Source organism: Daucus carota, chromosome 5 (genome assembly GCF_001625215.2).
Source record: "Daucus carota subsp. sativus chromosome 5, DH1 v3.0, whole genome shotgun sequence".
Taxonomy (NCBI): domain Eukaryota; kingdom Viridiplantae; phylum Streptophyta; class Magnoliopsida; order Apiales; family Apiaceae; genus Daucus; species Daucus carota.
In genome coordinates, this window is record NC_030385.2 from 13,246,125 (window position 1) to 13,261,950 (window position 15,826).

Here is a 15,826-nt window from a genome sequence, read left to right on the forward strand (position 1 = left end):
CCGTTTTACTACTCCATTTTGTTGTGGAGTTCTTGGTGAAGAGAACTCATGAATAATTCCCTTATCTTCACAAAATTCTTTCATCACTGAATTCTTGAACTCAGTCCCATTATCACTTCTTATTCTTTCAACTTTGACATCTGGATTGTTGTTTAATGTCTTGATGCGATTGATAATGATTTTCCCAGCTTCATCCTTAGAATGCAGGAAGAAAGTCCAAGTAAATTTTGAAAAATCATCAATAATCACTAGACAATATCTCTACTTTGAAATTGACATAATGTTGACTGGACCAAACAAATCCATGTGCTAGAGTTGGAGAGGTTTCACAATTGATGAAAGAGATTTGCTTTTGAAAGAGCTTCTCTTTTGCTTTCCTTGATGACAAGCTCCACACAGACCATCTTTGGAAAATTCCAGCTTTGGAATTCCTCTGACCAAATCCCTCTTTACCAACTCATTCATTGTCTTGAAATTTGAATGAGACAATCTTTTGTGCCATAGCCAACTGTCATCTGAGCTTGCTTCACTGAAAAAACAAGTGATGGATTCAGACTTGACAGAGTTGAAGTCAGCTACATACACATTCCCTTTTTTTTGTCCACATTGCTGTCATCTCCTTTGGTGACAACACAGGCTGTAGGAGTGAAATTGACCTTGTATCCTTTGTCACAAAGTAGGCTGATGCTAAGCAAATTATGTTTAAGACCAGACACCAATGCAACTTCATCTATGATGACATTTTCTTTTGCAATCAAGCCATATCCCATAGTGTATCCTTTGCTGTCATCTCGAAAGGTAATGCTAGGGCCAGCTTTCTCTACAAACTTTGTGAGCAGGGAAGAATCACCAGTCATGTGCCTGGAGCATCCACTATCTAAGTACCACAAATTCTTCTTATGGTTTCCCTGCACACATTTTCAAAAACATATCAAGTTGATTTTGGTACCCAAATTGCTTTGGGTCCAGATTTGTTAGTCTTAACAGCTTTCCCTTCATTCTCAATCTTCCCCTTGGATTGAGAGGATTCAATCTTTGGTTTTGATTGAGAAATTGGGGTATCAACATTACTCTTTAAGATAGGCATTTGAGGCATACATGTTATTGATGCCTTGCATGTTTGAATGAAATTGAGGAAAGTTAAAAGCATTGAAATATGGATTGAACATATATCGCATGCTAGTCTGAGAATATGGATTGTGAGGTAATAAACTAGGCATCATGCTCATAGCAGATAAGTTCATGTGAGAAACAGATGGCATAGAAATAGGCAATGAAGAATTAGGAGCAATCACAGTTTTACAATTAGCAGATAAATTATTGACACTACCACATATACTGCAGGTTTTCCTAGGAGCACTAGCATTGGGAGTGTAATTAGTGTGCTTATTGACTCCAATCTTACCATTCCTATTTCCCATTTTATTTTTGGTCTCTTCTGATTTATACTCACTAGCATCCAGTTTCTTCTTAGTCTTATTACTAGAATTGTGAATGTTGTTTACACTCTCACTAGTCTCAGAAGAGTTATTCTCACCTTTGACAAAGTTCTTCTTAACAGGACCATATTTCTTGTTAAGTTTCTTGAGAGCTTTCTTCTCGATTGATGAATTTTTATTCAACTGATGACTTTCATCAGTTGAAGCTTTGGGTTTCAACTGATGATCATCATCAGTATTTTAATCACTTGAACTGGCCTCTGAGATCTCAAGAACTTTCTTGTCTCTTTTCCATTCATTCTCAACAAAGGTTTCTCTACCTTGCATGTTGATAATATTAGCGGAAACATTCTTTCCAGATTTCCATATGGCAATTATTTCTTGTTCCTTATCAAGTTGTTTTCTTATGATCTCTTCTCTTTTTAAGACAACCAAAAGATCATCTTTGGCTGTCTGACATTCAGTTTTCAGTTTATTAAACTCAATGAACTGAATTTCCAGAGCACTGTTTCTATCACTAAGGAAGGTGTTAGCTTCCTTAGTTCTACAGTTTTCCTTAGTAAGAGACTTTAAAGAGACATGCAAATGATATAATTTTGTAGACATTTCATTTATAGTAGCATTGCATTCATCTTTAGTTAACTCAAATAAGTTTGTAGTGAATACTTGACTACTGCTTCTAGTGTTTTCTTCTTGATCTGTGGGGTTGGCCATTAGAGCAAGATTGACAAACTCCTCCTCTTCATCAGAATCATCTCCAGCTGCCCAATCATCCTTTGTAATGAATGCTCTATCTTTTTGCTTGAGGAGTTCATAGTATTTCTTTTGGTAGTCCATGTTTTCACTGGACCTCTTCTCAGCTTTAGGCTTTCTGCATTCATTTGCAAAGTGACCTGCATTCCCACAGTTGAAGCACTTGAATTTGGATCTATCCACCATGCTGCTATCAGACTTGGGATTGCCTTTAAATGATTTTGCAGGGTTAAAATTCTTCTTGAATTTTAGTTTGGAGAATCTTCTTGACATGAAGGCCAAGTGCTCATCAATCCCATCACTTTCTTCACCAGAATTAGTTGCATCTTTTCCTTTTCCTTTTCCTTTCTCATATCCTTGACAGTATCATCAAGAGATGCAACTAGAGCCACAGATGAATACCCTTTCTTTTGGCTCTTTTCTATCTCTTCAACTTGTTCCATTTCAAGCTCATAAGTTTTCAAAGTTCCATACAGTCTCTCAAGAGTGTATTCTTTGAATTCTTGAGTGTTTCTGAGAGAGACTGTCATGGGTTTCCATTCTCTAGGAAGAGCTCTTATGAATTTCAGATTTGAATCCTTAACTTGGTAAATTCTTCCAAAGAGTTTTAGACCATTTATCAGTTTTTGAAATCTGTTAAATGTGTCACTCAAGCTTTCACCAGCCTTGAAATGGAATGACTCATATTAACACCAGCCCTGATGGTGTCCCAAAATTCTTTGGCACTAGTGCAGCTAATAACACTTTCAATCATTTCTTGATCCAAACCATTAAACAGAAGGTTCATGGTTTTCTTATCTTTGTGCATTTCTTCAGTGTCTTCTTGAGAATATTCATGGATAGGTTTTGGAACCATTTTGCCTACCATGTCTTCACCATCAGCTCCAATACTGGTACAGACCTTCATGGGGACATGAGGTCCTTTCTCAATGCAGTTTACATAACTTTCATCAATAGACAACAAATGCAAATGCATTCTCATTTTCCATTGGAAGTAGTTGTCTTTGTCAAGAACAGGAATCTTCACTTCAGCATCCTTCTTTCTCACCATTCTCTAGCAGTGTTGATCTTTTTCCCTGTTTGTTGGGAACCTGGCTCTGATACCAATTGTTATTTTACACCAACTATGAGAAAGGTTGTAGAAGGGGGGGTTGAATACAATCTTTTACAAATTAAAAGATTCAAGAACAAAAACACTTAAAACAATAAAGCAGAAAAAAACATTAAGTATTAAAAATACGAATGGATTGAATGATCCACCCGTGAGATTTTATATTGAAGAATCTGTGGATTGAGTACAATTCTCACAGCTGCAGGTTCATCACTTGAACAGTTTCTAACTCTTAGATTTTCTCTTAAGTATTCGAACAAGTTCAACTGATGCTACTAACTTGGTTATATACTCCAAGTTTTACAAAGCTTTTAACTAGAATACAAATTGTGCACTCTAATCTAAACAATGTTGCACATCTTTGTCTTATGCATGCTTTCTGTGTTGTCTTCATCTTTGACCATCATCTTAATTTGATCCAGATTGCATTGCATGAGATAAGAATGTTTCTGGTTCTTCTTTATTGTCCTAATCAGGCTTCCATGTCTATTTTAGTGCAATTCAATCCATGTGATTTGTCAGCCTTAAGCTCTAGTCACTTTCAACTGCTCTTTGCTTCATCGGTTGAAAGTTCCTTCATCAGTTGAACGAATTACAGACTTCATCAGTTGAATGCTGTTCCAGTCTCATCAGTTGAATTCCTTAGCTTCATCAGTTGAGTACTTTGTCTTCAGTTGAATGCTAGGATTTCATTAGTTGAAACATGATCCAGTCTTCATCAGTTGAATAGTTACATCTCATCAGTTGAATATCCTTCACTTAGATAAAATTACATGGCATTGGATATTTCCAATTAGCCACCCTATTCTATCCATCCCTTGATAATTCTCAAGGACAAGAAATATAACAATTACAATTGAAATTTTGATAAAGTATCTAAATAAAACATGTTACAGAGTGTTTATGTTATCATCAAAATTATTGATTCCTAACAATCTCCCCCAATTTATGAATGGAGAAGATGCAGACATGAATTCTACACTTGATGATAACAAAACACAAATAAAACAAACACAAAATTTAAATGCCAGAGATAGAAAGTTTACAGATGATTTTGCTTCTCTAGACTGAGCAGATTACTTATTCCTAGAAGATCTTCTTCTTCTGGACTTAAGCTTTTCTTCAAAAATATCAATTTGTTTCTGGAAAATCCTGTAGAACCATTCTTCATCACTATCTTGTCTGTTGAGCTTGGATTGAAGAGCCTTCAGAGTATTCAGGCTAGCAATTTTGAGTTAATCTTTAGGTATGAAAAATCTCCTAACACCTTGATTGTCCCCGAACTCCATAATTGGGGTTGGCTCATGATGAATTTTCTTTCTAGTGTAGGGGATTTTTAGTCTTCTTTGCAAACTAGCATCTGAATTCCATTCCTTCCTTATCTCCAAAATTCTCTTTAGCACCATTTGCTTAGCTGGTGGTGTAAAGCCCCATGTCCTCTTTATGGCAGCATAGATTTTTGTGAGAGAGCTAAAGCCTTCAGATTGCAGAACTCTATGAAGAGGCCAAGTGACATCACCCTTGCTTTTGTTATGAGAAAATTAGTCTTTCAGGAAGCTTGGAGGTTGGCTCTATTCCTCTTACTTCATTTGGATCATTCAAATCCAGCTCCAGCTCAGAAATTTCTTCAATATTAGCTATGACAAGATAGTCATCTGCATTCTCAGGTTCCTTAGGAGGTTTTGGAAGATTAGCCATTTTCTTTGCTACTGACTTCCCTTTCTTCTTAGGTTTTGAAGTTTCTTGAACAAGAAAGGCAGGAACATGAATATTGTCTAGATCAATTGGCTCCTCCTTAGGCATGATTGGCTCATCATGGAAGTTGACATCTGGATGCATAACTGTGGTTTCTTTGATTGGAGAAGAAGGCTTTGATGATTGACTTCTCTTCTCTTAGCAGCCTCAGTTATCTTTGATCTAGCTTTGACTCTCTTCTTCTTTGGAGGATTCTCAGGAGCAATCCTGTTTTCATTTTGGAGAAGTTCAGCTTCCAACTCTTCTTCCAGCTCAATTGCATACCTTTCATCAACCTCTATTTCTTGATTCATAGAGAGTTGTGATTCTAATTCTTTTCTTTCACATTCTCTGGCCACCTCCTCAGCTTTTGCAAATGAATAATGAGGATGGCCAGTTCCAATGAATAGCTTTTGGCCTTCTCTGTAGATGATGGCAAAATGAGCTTTTAAAGCCTCATCTGTAGAATCTTTGTAGCTCTTTATTTCTTGGCCCAGAAGCTTGTTTTCATTCTTGTTAGGCCTGGCTAGAGGAAAGTAAATTGAGCTTGAGTCTTTGCCAGGCCTAGAATAACCACAGGTGTTTGGAAACAGGATAGCCTTGAACTCATTCAAGGTTGATGGCTCACCCTTTTCTTTCTTTGAAGGTATGACAATCTCAGGTGTGATTACCCTGAGAATTTTTGTTGTGGTTGGAAAGGAGGTGGGGATGGTTGAGGTTGTAGATTGTGAAGATGATTGCTTAGCCAACACTTGTTCTAACCTTTCCTCAATGGAGTCAATACCATCTTTTCTCTTCTTTTCCTGCTCAGTACAAAAAGGAGGTGGAATTCTTCTTACCAACTCTGCAGGAGAGGGCGAGGGCTCTTTCTCCCACTTTTTGTTAGCATCAAGTTAAGGAGGCCTAGGAATAGAGATACCAAATGCTGAAAGTAGATGCTGCAGTAAATCAGTCTGCACTCTCTGGTGTTGAAGCATCTCAACCATTCTGGAGTCTAAAATTTTGACTTTGATTTCCAGAACCTCCATTTGCTTTTCAAGCTGAGCATGTTTCTTTTCAAAATTGGTCATTACAGAGGTGACCTGAGTGGGAACCCTCTCTTCAATCTTAGAAGATAAGTCAGATTTGACTATAGTGATGAGAGAGTTGAGGTGCTCCACTTCCTTCTGAACATGAAGAGATTGATACTTGTGCAGCCTGAGATTGTCCAGAGCTTGACTGGCAAGAGTAGCCGATATGGAGGAAGAAGAGCTAGCAGCCTGTGAGTTGAGAATTGATGTAGCTTGCCTTTCCAATTCCATGCTTACAATAGTGGCATTAGCTGATTGAATGGAGAGCCAAGAAGGAAGAGAAGTGGATGGCTCTGCAGGCTCTACATTAAGAGAGTTCCCAAGAGCTTCATTGAGGTCCTCATCACTCTCATCCTCATACTCAAAATCATCACCAGCATTGGCAGGCAGAGCTGCAAGTGCCTCCTTTGCTCTGAGCATAGATGAGGTAGTGTGAATAAGATTGAGACTCCTCTCAGCTACTTGATTGTCCAGTCTTGCAAAAGCTTCAATGGAAGGCATTCCATGAGTGACAGTCTCAGGATCAAGTGACACACTGTCCAAAACAGCTCTATATTCAGCTTGATAATCTTGCTCACTTGATCCTTCATTGACACCTGCATTTCTCTCATTTTCTCTCTAGTCTTGCATCAAGGGCTCCCCTTGGCTCACCACACAACTCACATCTCCCTCACTAGTTCCTACTAAGGAACCACTCAATTGCTCTCCTTTTTCCTGGCTGGAAGAAATAGCCAGACCCTCCAAACCCTCTCCTTTTGCCAGCACCCAAGGCTGCCTCTCCACTCCAGTACTCACCTCACTCAATCCTAGTAGTGTTTGTGCAATGATGTGATCAACTACTGTAGAAGATGGCAAATGAAAGGCATATGTTCAGCCTATTTGTATTTAAAGAGATACAACTCAACTCAGATAAGAAAGCTCAGTAAATAGCAAGTCATCGGAATCCGTACGAAGAACGTCAAATGATTTATGGGAATTATATGTCAGATAAATTCCAGGATGCTGTTGCACACCACTGAAAGAAGTTCATTAATATGTTCAAACCTCAGTGCACAAATAATCTTTTGTGGCACATCCAGGAGTTCAGAAGATAGAAAGTTTCTCTACTTTATTTTATCAGAAGATTCCATTTAATGAAGAAGTACTTAAAAGACGCGCGAAGACTCGACGAACAAACCAAATTCTTAGTGTTTATTTGACGAAGAATATTTGATTTAACTAGATACAGATGAACCAGACAGTACATCTGTGTATCAGTTATTCAAATTAAATATTTGAAGTCAAGCAGAAGTGGTAGTTCGTTCGTTCGAGAAATCAAGAAGAAGTTATTAAAGTTTAAAGAAGACAGGAAACAGTTCTACTGAAGATTGGGTGATTTAATATTTAATAGATTATTATTTCACTTCTCATCTAATTATATTAATTGTGTTATTTATTTATTAAATTAATTCACTCTCGAATTAATTTAATTTATGAATTTATATGATTAACTTAATTAAGTGGATAATTTTTAATTAAATATACATTACAAATTACATCTAAATCACTTAAATCTACTCAGCAAGACAATCTAAGATTGTCTTGCCAAGTGATCAACCATCTGCCAAGACATTTCTTTGTCTTACCGAAGTGAAAAGGAAGACAGCATAACAATCTTTTGTGATTGTCTGATCGAGTGAAGGATTGAAGTCGCAAGACAATCTTTTGTGATTGTCTTGCCGAAGTACAACTGCCTTGACAACCTTCCAAGACAATTCTTTGGAATTGTCTGACCGAGGGAAGTTAGCAAGACAATCCTTTTTTCTTGCCGAATATGCTTATGTATTCAAGACAATTCTGATTGTCTTTCTGCCTTATGGTTTATCTTTCCTTCCTTTAAATTGTCTTTCCCTTTAGGCAATTGTCTTGCTGGCGAGTTTATAGCTTGATAGACAATGTAAATTTGTCTTACCTTGCCTTGTATTGTCTTGCCCAAGCCTAGATTGTCATACCTTTTTTGTATTTGTCTTTCCTAGCTTGTATATGTCTTGTCTAGTGATTGTCTTTCATGTACAAAGCTTTGCCTATAAATATGGCTTAGTTTCTTCATTTCTAAGTGTTCATCACTTTGATATTCAAAGCATTTGTAAAGCTTTCAAGTTGTTCGTAACTTGCTTGATCGTTATATCCACAGTTTTCTGTGCTTTGATAACCCGGTTGTTTTAATCACTAAATCTAGAATATACCCTGTCGAATTTATTTTACGAACTTTAGTGGACATTAAAACTGAACCATATTAATTATATAACGACTTCAAACATTTTTATATTTATTAATTATAATCTGATTAACAAGTTATATTCCAATAAGATTCACTTCCGCGATTATTTTGTATCGATTGTATTCAACCCCCCCCCCCTTCTACAATCGTATCTGGACCTAACAATTGGCATCAAGAGCGGTTAATACGAATACACCGTATTAGATCCTATACACACTCTGTAACGTTTCAAATACTTTTATTCGAATTAATTTTATTCCAAAAATTAATTCTGATTTAAAATATTTTTCTTTCAGTAATCCAAATCTCATCCAAACACTATTCACTTTAAATCCTTAAAAATGAGTACACAAAAGATTAGTAGCATTAAAATCCCACCGTTCAGCAAAGAACACTTTGGCCTATGGAAGAGGCACATGTTACTATTCCTCCGCACTGCGAACAGAAAATATATCGGGATATTAAACAAGGGTGTTTCTACTCTGATGAAGCTTATAATTGCACACGAAGAGGATGGTGTGCTAATGCCTCATAAAACTGTTCCTAAAGAACTTTCTGAGTACACAGATGAAGAGAGTGAACAGATGAACCTAGATGATACTCTTCAACTGATCTTAGTTGAATCCCTAGATCCCGTCATGTACAATGCTGTTGTTAATTGTACGAATGCGAAGCAAATCTGGGATACGTTAGAGATTATCAACAAAGGCTCAGAAGAAGTAAGAGAGAACAAGAAAGAAATACTGATGCCTCAGTATGAACAGTTTGGTTCCAATCCCAGAGAAGGGATTTCAGATGTATTTATCAGACTTAATAATCTGATTAACAACTTAAATCTGAATGGGAAATACTACGACAATAAAGAGGTCAACATGAAGTTTCTCTTAACCCTTCCTGAACATCTGGAACACAGAATCACTGCAATCAGGGAAAGCAGAGATCTGAATGAGATATCTCTGGAAAGACTCTACGGAGTTCTGAAAACTTATGAACTAGAACAGGTTCAGTCTAAGCAGAGATATGGCAGGGGTAAAACACTAGACCACTCAAGAGCTCTAGTTGTTGAATCACCTACACCGGAAGAAAAGAAGGATGTTGTTGTTCCTTCTAAAACCACTCAGGATTTTGTTGTACCTGAGATGGGTCAGACTGCTTCTTCCAGTGGTGATGATGAGTTCTATACAATGGAAGAGCTGGAACTGTTAGAAGATCAATCTCTATCACTGTTTGCCAAGAAGTTTGGAAACATGAGATTCCGGAAGAACCCTTCCTACAAATACAAACCTACTGCTAGTAAGTTTCAGAAGGGAGGTTATTCATCTTCTACAAGCAAAGGAGGATACAAGATTGGGATGGTGGATCGAAGCAAGTTTAAATGTTTCAACTGTGGTGAACCGGGACACTTTGCAACTGAGTGCAAGCAACCTAAGGTTCAAGGAAAGAGAAAGGATTCGTACGATGAGCTGAAACAGAAGTATGATGCCTTAGTGAGAAAGCATCAGGGTACTTCTGGAAGTCAAAGCTTCAAAAGCAAATCTTATCTGGCAGAAGGTAAAAGCTGGGATGATACAGATAGTGATGAAGAGGAGTAGCTAGGGAATGTTGCTTTCATGGCTAATACTGGATCATCTTCACCTCCTCCTACTGGAAGCTTTTAGGTAGATCCTACATGCCCTAAACTTTTTATGCAATTAGGACTTGGAAGAGATGATGCTATTAAGAAGTTGAAAGCTGCCAATCTTAAGATTGATACTTTAGTCTTAGATATTCATGCTTATAAAATGAATGAGATGAAAGTATTAAAACCTAAAATTGAACAACTGACTATGGAGTTAGGATTACAAAGTGCTAAAGTCAGACTTCTAGAGAAAGGTGAGATTGCTTTAAGACTACAGCTAGACGAAGAGAAAGTAAAATGTAAAGCCTTTAAGGATGCTTCCACTATAGTCAAAGAGCTCAATGATAAACAAGAGATCAAGAGAACTGTTGGAATAGGCTTTGACTATAACAAATCTGTAGGTAAGGCTAGTAACATTACTCCCTTTAAGAAGAGTGCTGAGGAGAGAGGAATTCCTTTTGTTTTGAAAGATTCCCCTCACCCTTTGTTTAAATCCTCAGTAGCTGAACCTCTTTTAGAAACTCCTGTTGTCATTAAATATGAACTCAAACAGGAAGACCTTAAAATGAAAGAGAATAATGAGAAGAGAGATGAGATTCTGACAAACCTGAAACCAATCAAAGTGAAAGGCAATGTTAGGTTGCCCAAAGCTGGTTTAGGTGTCAACTCAGAAAGAACTAAGTTCAACAAGCCTATTAACTTTGTGAATAGTAAGAACAGAGACAATAGATGCCATTCTACTGAGAACTTTAAAACTGTTAATAATGTTAGAGTAGAATCTGTTGATGTTCTTACTATCATGACTGATATTCCTGTTGCCCCTGTATTTGATGCATGCCATAAATTTTGTGGTGTTGATAACTGTATGCTTTGTGCTTTCAATACTATGTCTGCTATTTTAAGAATTTGCATGCTAAAAATGAAAACACGTCACCAAGACAACACACAAACAAAAAGTATGCTAGGGCAAAGACTGCTAGTCCTCCTCGTGTTAGGAAGGAGACTTATGTTCCAAAGCCTAAAACTAAGGTTTACAAGGCTGTTGTTAAGGAAGTAAGTTCAGTCAAGTCTGAACCAAGTATCAGTCCAAGAGGCTCTGTTGTTACACCTGATAGAAATCAGTTCTTTAAGTTTGCTAGACCCAATCAAGTGTGGGTCCCAAAGAATGTTTAATCAAGTTGTCTTTTGCAGGGTGCCAGTGGAGTTGTTCGAGTTGTTTGGGTGCTTGACAGTGGAGCGTCAAGGCACATGACTGGCAATAGATCCCTGCTGACTGAAGTGAGAGAAGCAACTGGACCTACAGTTACTTTTGCTGATAATAGCAAGGGTCGTACTGTTGGATATGGCAAGGTTCAGTGATACTATTGATGGTCGTACTTTTGGTGAGAGGTTTGCCTTCCCTGGAATTTACATCTGATGATCTCTGTGAAGCTTGTCAGAAAGGAAAAGCGAAGAGAGCATCTCACAAAAGCAAGACCATCAATAGTATCATTGAACCATTGCATCTTTTGCACATGGATTTATTTGGCCCAGTGAATATTATGTCAATTGATGGAGGAAGATATGCTTTGGTCATTGTGGATGACTTCTCAAAATTTACTTGGGTTTACTTCCTAGCTTCCAAGGATGAAACTCCCCTGACAGTAATTGATCATATCAAGCAAGTTGAATTGGAAAAGGGTGTTCCTGTAAAAGCAATAAGGTCAGATAATGGAACTGAGTTCAAGAATCAAACATTAATCAACTTTTACTCTGACAAGGGAATCAACAGACAGTACTCAGCAACAAGGACTCCACAACAGAATGGAGTCGTCGAAAGAAAGAATCGTACACTGATTGAAGCTGCTAGAACAATGATTGCTGAAGCAAAGCTTCCTTTGTACTTTTGGGCTGAAGCTGTAAGCACTGCCTGTTACACCCAGAATAGAACTTTGATCAATAAGGATCACATGAAAACTCCCTTTCAACTGTATAACAACAAGAAACCATATGTCAAACATCTTCATGTCTTTGGAGCCAAATGCTTTGTTCTTAAAGATGGTGAAGAGAATTTAAGTAGGTTTGAGCCAAAGGCATATGAAGCAATCTTTGTTGGTTATACCAAAATTGCTTATAGAGTTTTTGTGATTGACTCTCTGTCAGTGAAAGTTAGTGTCAATGTTACATTTGATGACACTAAACTTCCAAGTCTACAATCTGCTGATCCATCTGAGTCTCTGAAGTTTGACAACTATCCAGATTCTGATTCAGATGATGATATGCCACCTGAGGTTGCAACAGGAGATGACAACAATGATGGTGATGATCCAGGCAATGGTAGAGGAAATGGTGGAAACACTGGAGATTCCACTAATGCTAGTGGTGGATCATCAAGTCAACCTGGCAACAACTCAGGGGGAGCTGGTGGATCATCTAGTCACACAATTCAGCTTAATGATAATACTACTGAATCATCAAGGACACATCTTCCAAGGGAAAGGATTTGGAGCAGATATCATCCCTTTAATTTAATTATTGGTGATCCTGATGCTGGTGTCAAGACTAGAAGTTCTATAACAAATGAATTTCTATTCTCTGGTTTTCTATCACAATTAGAACCAAAGAAAAATAGATGAAGCACTTGCTGATCCTGATTGGGTTCTTGCCATGCAAGAAGAACTCAATCAATTTAAGAGACAAGAAGTCTGGGCCCTGATTCCAAGGCCAAAAGGAAAATCTATAATTGGAGCTAGATGGGTCTTCCGTAACAAGTTAGATGGTGATGGCATTGTTGTGAGAAACAAAGCCAGACTGGTTGCAAAAGGTTATTCACAAGAAGAAGGAATTGATTACGATGAAACCTATGCTCCAGTTGCTCGTCTTGAAGCCATCAGAATATTTCTTGCATTTGCTGCACACTCCAACTTCAAGGTTTATCAAATGGATGTGAAAAGTGAATTTCTGAATGGAAAGCTGGAAGAAGAAGTATATCTGGAACAGCCCCCTGGCTTTGAAAATCCAGAGTTTGCTGATTTTGTATACTTCCTATTCAAGCTGTCTATGGACTCAAGCAGTCACCAAGGACATGGTATGACACTCTCTCTGAATTTTTTTGAAAACAATTTTACTAGAGGTGTCATAGACAAAACTCTCTTTTACAAGTTGCATGATAAGGATATGATATTGTTACAATTATATGTTGATGATATTATATTTGGTTCTACTAACGATAACTTGTGCAAGACATTTGCTAAGTTAATGCAGAGTACCTATGAGATGAGTATGATGGGTGAGCTGTCCTAGCTACTTCCTTGGTCTTCAAGTAAGCCAAAAGGAAGATGGAATATTCATTTGTCAATCCAAGTATGTCAGAGATCTTCCTCGAAAGTACAATCTAGAAGACTCTTCACTGGCAAAGACACCCATGGCCACTGCCACAAAGCTTGACCAGGATAAATCTGGTAAGAAAGTTGATATAACAAGCTATCGAGGTATGATTGGCTCCTTACTTTATCTTACTGCAAGTAGACTAGATATCATGTTTGCAACATGTTTGTGTGCTAGGTTCCAAGCTGATCCTAAAGAATCACATCTTATAGCCGTCAAAAGAATCTTTAGATATCTTAAGGGTACACCTGGATTAGGTATTTGGTACCCTAAGAATACTGGTTTTGACTTAACCGGCTATACAGATTCTGATTATGTAGGATGTAGGATTGATAGGAAGAGTACGTCTGGAAGCTGTCAATTTCTAGGACGTCGGTTGGTTTCCTGGTATAGCAAGAAGTAGCACTCCGTGTCCACTTCTACTGCTGAAGCTGACTATATAGCTGCTGGGAGTTGCTGTGCTCAGATCTTGTGGATCAAGAATCAACTGAATGATTATGGTGTTGTAGTAAACAAAATTCCTATATTTTGTGATAATACAAGTGCCATAGCCATTTCCAACAATCCGGTTCAACATTCAGGAACCAAGCACATTGATATCAGGTATCATTTCATTCGAGAACATGTCATGAATGGTACAGTGGTGTTACATTTTGTACCCACGACTAGGCAAATCGCTGACATCTTCACGAAACCACTAGATGAATCCACTTTCTCTAAGTTGGTTTGTGAGTTAGAGATGTTAAATATGACATAGTTCTCTTGTATATATTTTTCATATGCATTATATGTTTTTATATATTTTTGTGAATTTTCTGTGTAATTATATCTATATTATTAGATGTTATATGATATTTTGTATATTATCTGATAATATCCTGAGTAGTTATGCATGCTTGTATATTAGTCTGTAATTTTCTAAGTGCTTATATACTCCCCTGTAATATTTTCTAGGCATTTAGATAATTATTTGTATTTATTTTGTATTTTTCAAAATTAATTAAGCATAAATATTTGAGTTTAAGTTAATTCATTTTATTGAATTAAAGTTAAATTCATAAGTATTTATATTTAAGTAAAGTTGAAATTTACAAAATATTTGTGTAATATATAGTATTATTTTATTATAGATTTTTGATTTTATTTGCAAAATGTTTTACCTTTAAACTTCAATCAAAAATCATATTTTATTATAATATTTTCTGTTTTTTTTCGGCAAGACAATCTCATTTGTCTTGAGGTTGTGGCTGTACATCCCTCTTCGGTAAGACAATTTCTTTTTGTCTTATCAGCCTTGACTCGGCACGACAATTCAAGATTGTCTTGCTCGAGTCAAGATTCATCCTCGGTAAGACAATCTCAGATTGTCGCCCCGAGTCCCTTAACACCCTCTGTTGTCTTACTACGCGTCTAAACTCTTTCAGTAAGACAATGCAATTGTCTTACTGACCTGTTTGAATACCCTTAATGTCAGTTCGGTAAGACAATCTTCGTTTCTCTTGCTGCTGTTATTTAAACACTCCATAGGACAATTGCAATTGTCTTAGCTCCCTTCATCTTCTCCAGTTCGCGCAAATACACGATGCTACACACACACACACAATCGACCTCGTTTTTCAAGTTTTAAAGTTAAAAACTTGCTTGGTTTCGATTTCAAGCCATTGATTGCTTGCTGGTTTCGTTTAATTTGTTATATTTAAGCCGAAACTCTGCCGGATTTTCAAGCGGATTTAACTCGTTTTTAGCAGTTTTTGTTTGTGGTTCTGCTGATTTCGAAGCTTGGACTGGGTTAAATGATCTGTGTGTCACGATTGTATTGAAGTGTTTGCAAGTTTTGAAGCCGATTGGAGTTAGGGTTATTGAAATCAATTTGGGGATTTTTTTTTTCAACTTAAGGGACCGTTTGGCAAGTGTTTAATTGCAGTTAGGGTTATTGATCCTAAGGACTTGTTTGGTTGTTGAGTTACTTGGACTTTAATTTAAGGCTTTGTTTGGTTTGGAGTAGTTTAATCTAAGGCTGCGTTTGGCTTGTGAAATTTGGAGTTTGGATTAGTTAATTTGTGGTGCCATTTAAATTAATTAAATTTTAATTCAATATCATTCTAATATTTCGAATTATTAATTAATTAATCAAATTTTAATTATTAATTGAACTTTGCGAGACATTTGAGAATTAACATTTTATTTGAAAAATTCTCGCTTAATTAATTATTAAAAAATATGGCCGGAGAATTTGAGATTGCTGAGACCAATTACTGTGCTAATCTGAATCCTGAGGATTGTTCTGATAGATTCAAGAAGTGGATCAGATTCCTTACTCAGCAAAGTCTCGTCAGTACTACACTAACTGCTGATATTCCAATCCAAGTGCAACCCTTGTACGACTTCTATTCCAATGCCGTCAACTCTACAACTCTCGAGAACTATAAGTTGATTGGTGATCTGCCAAATGGACGAAGGATTGTCATCACTGTT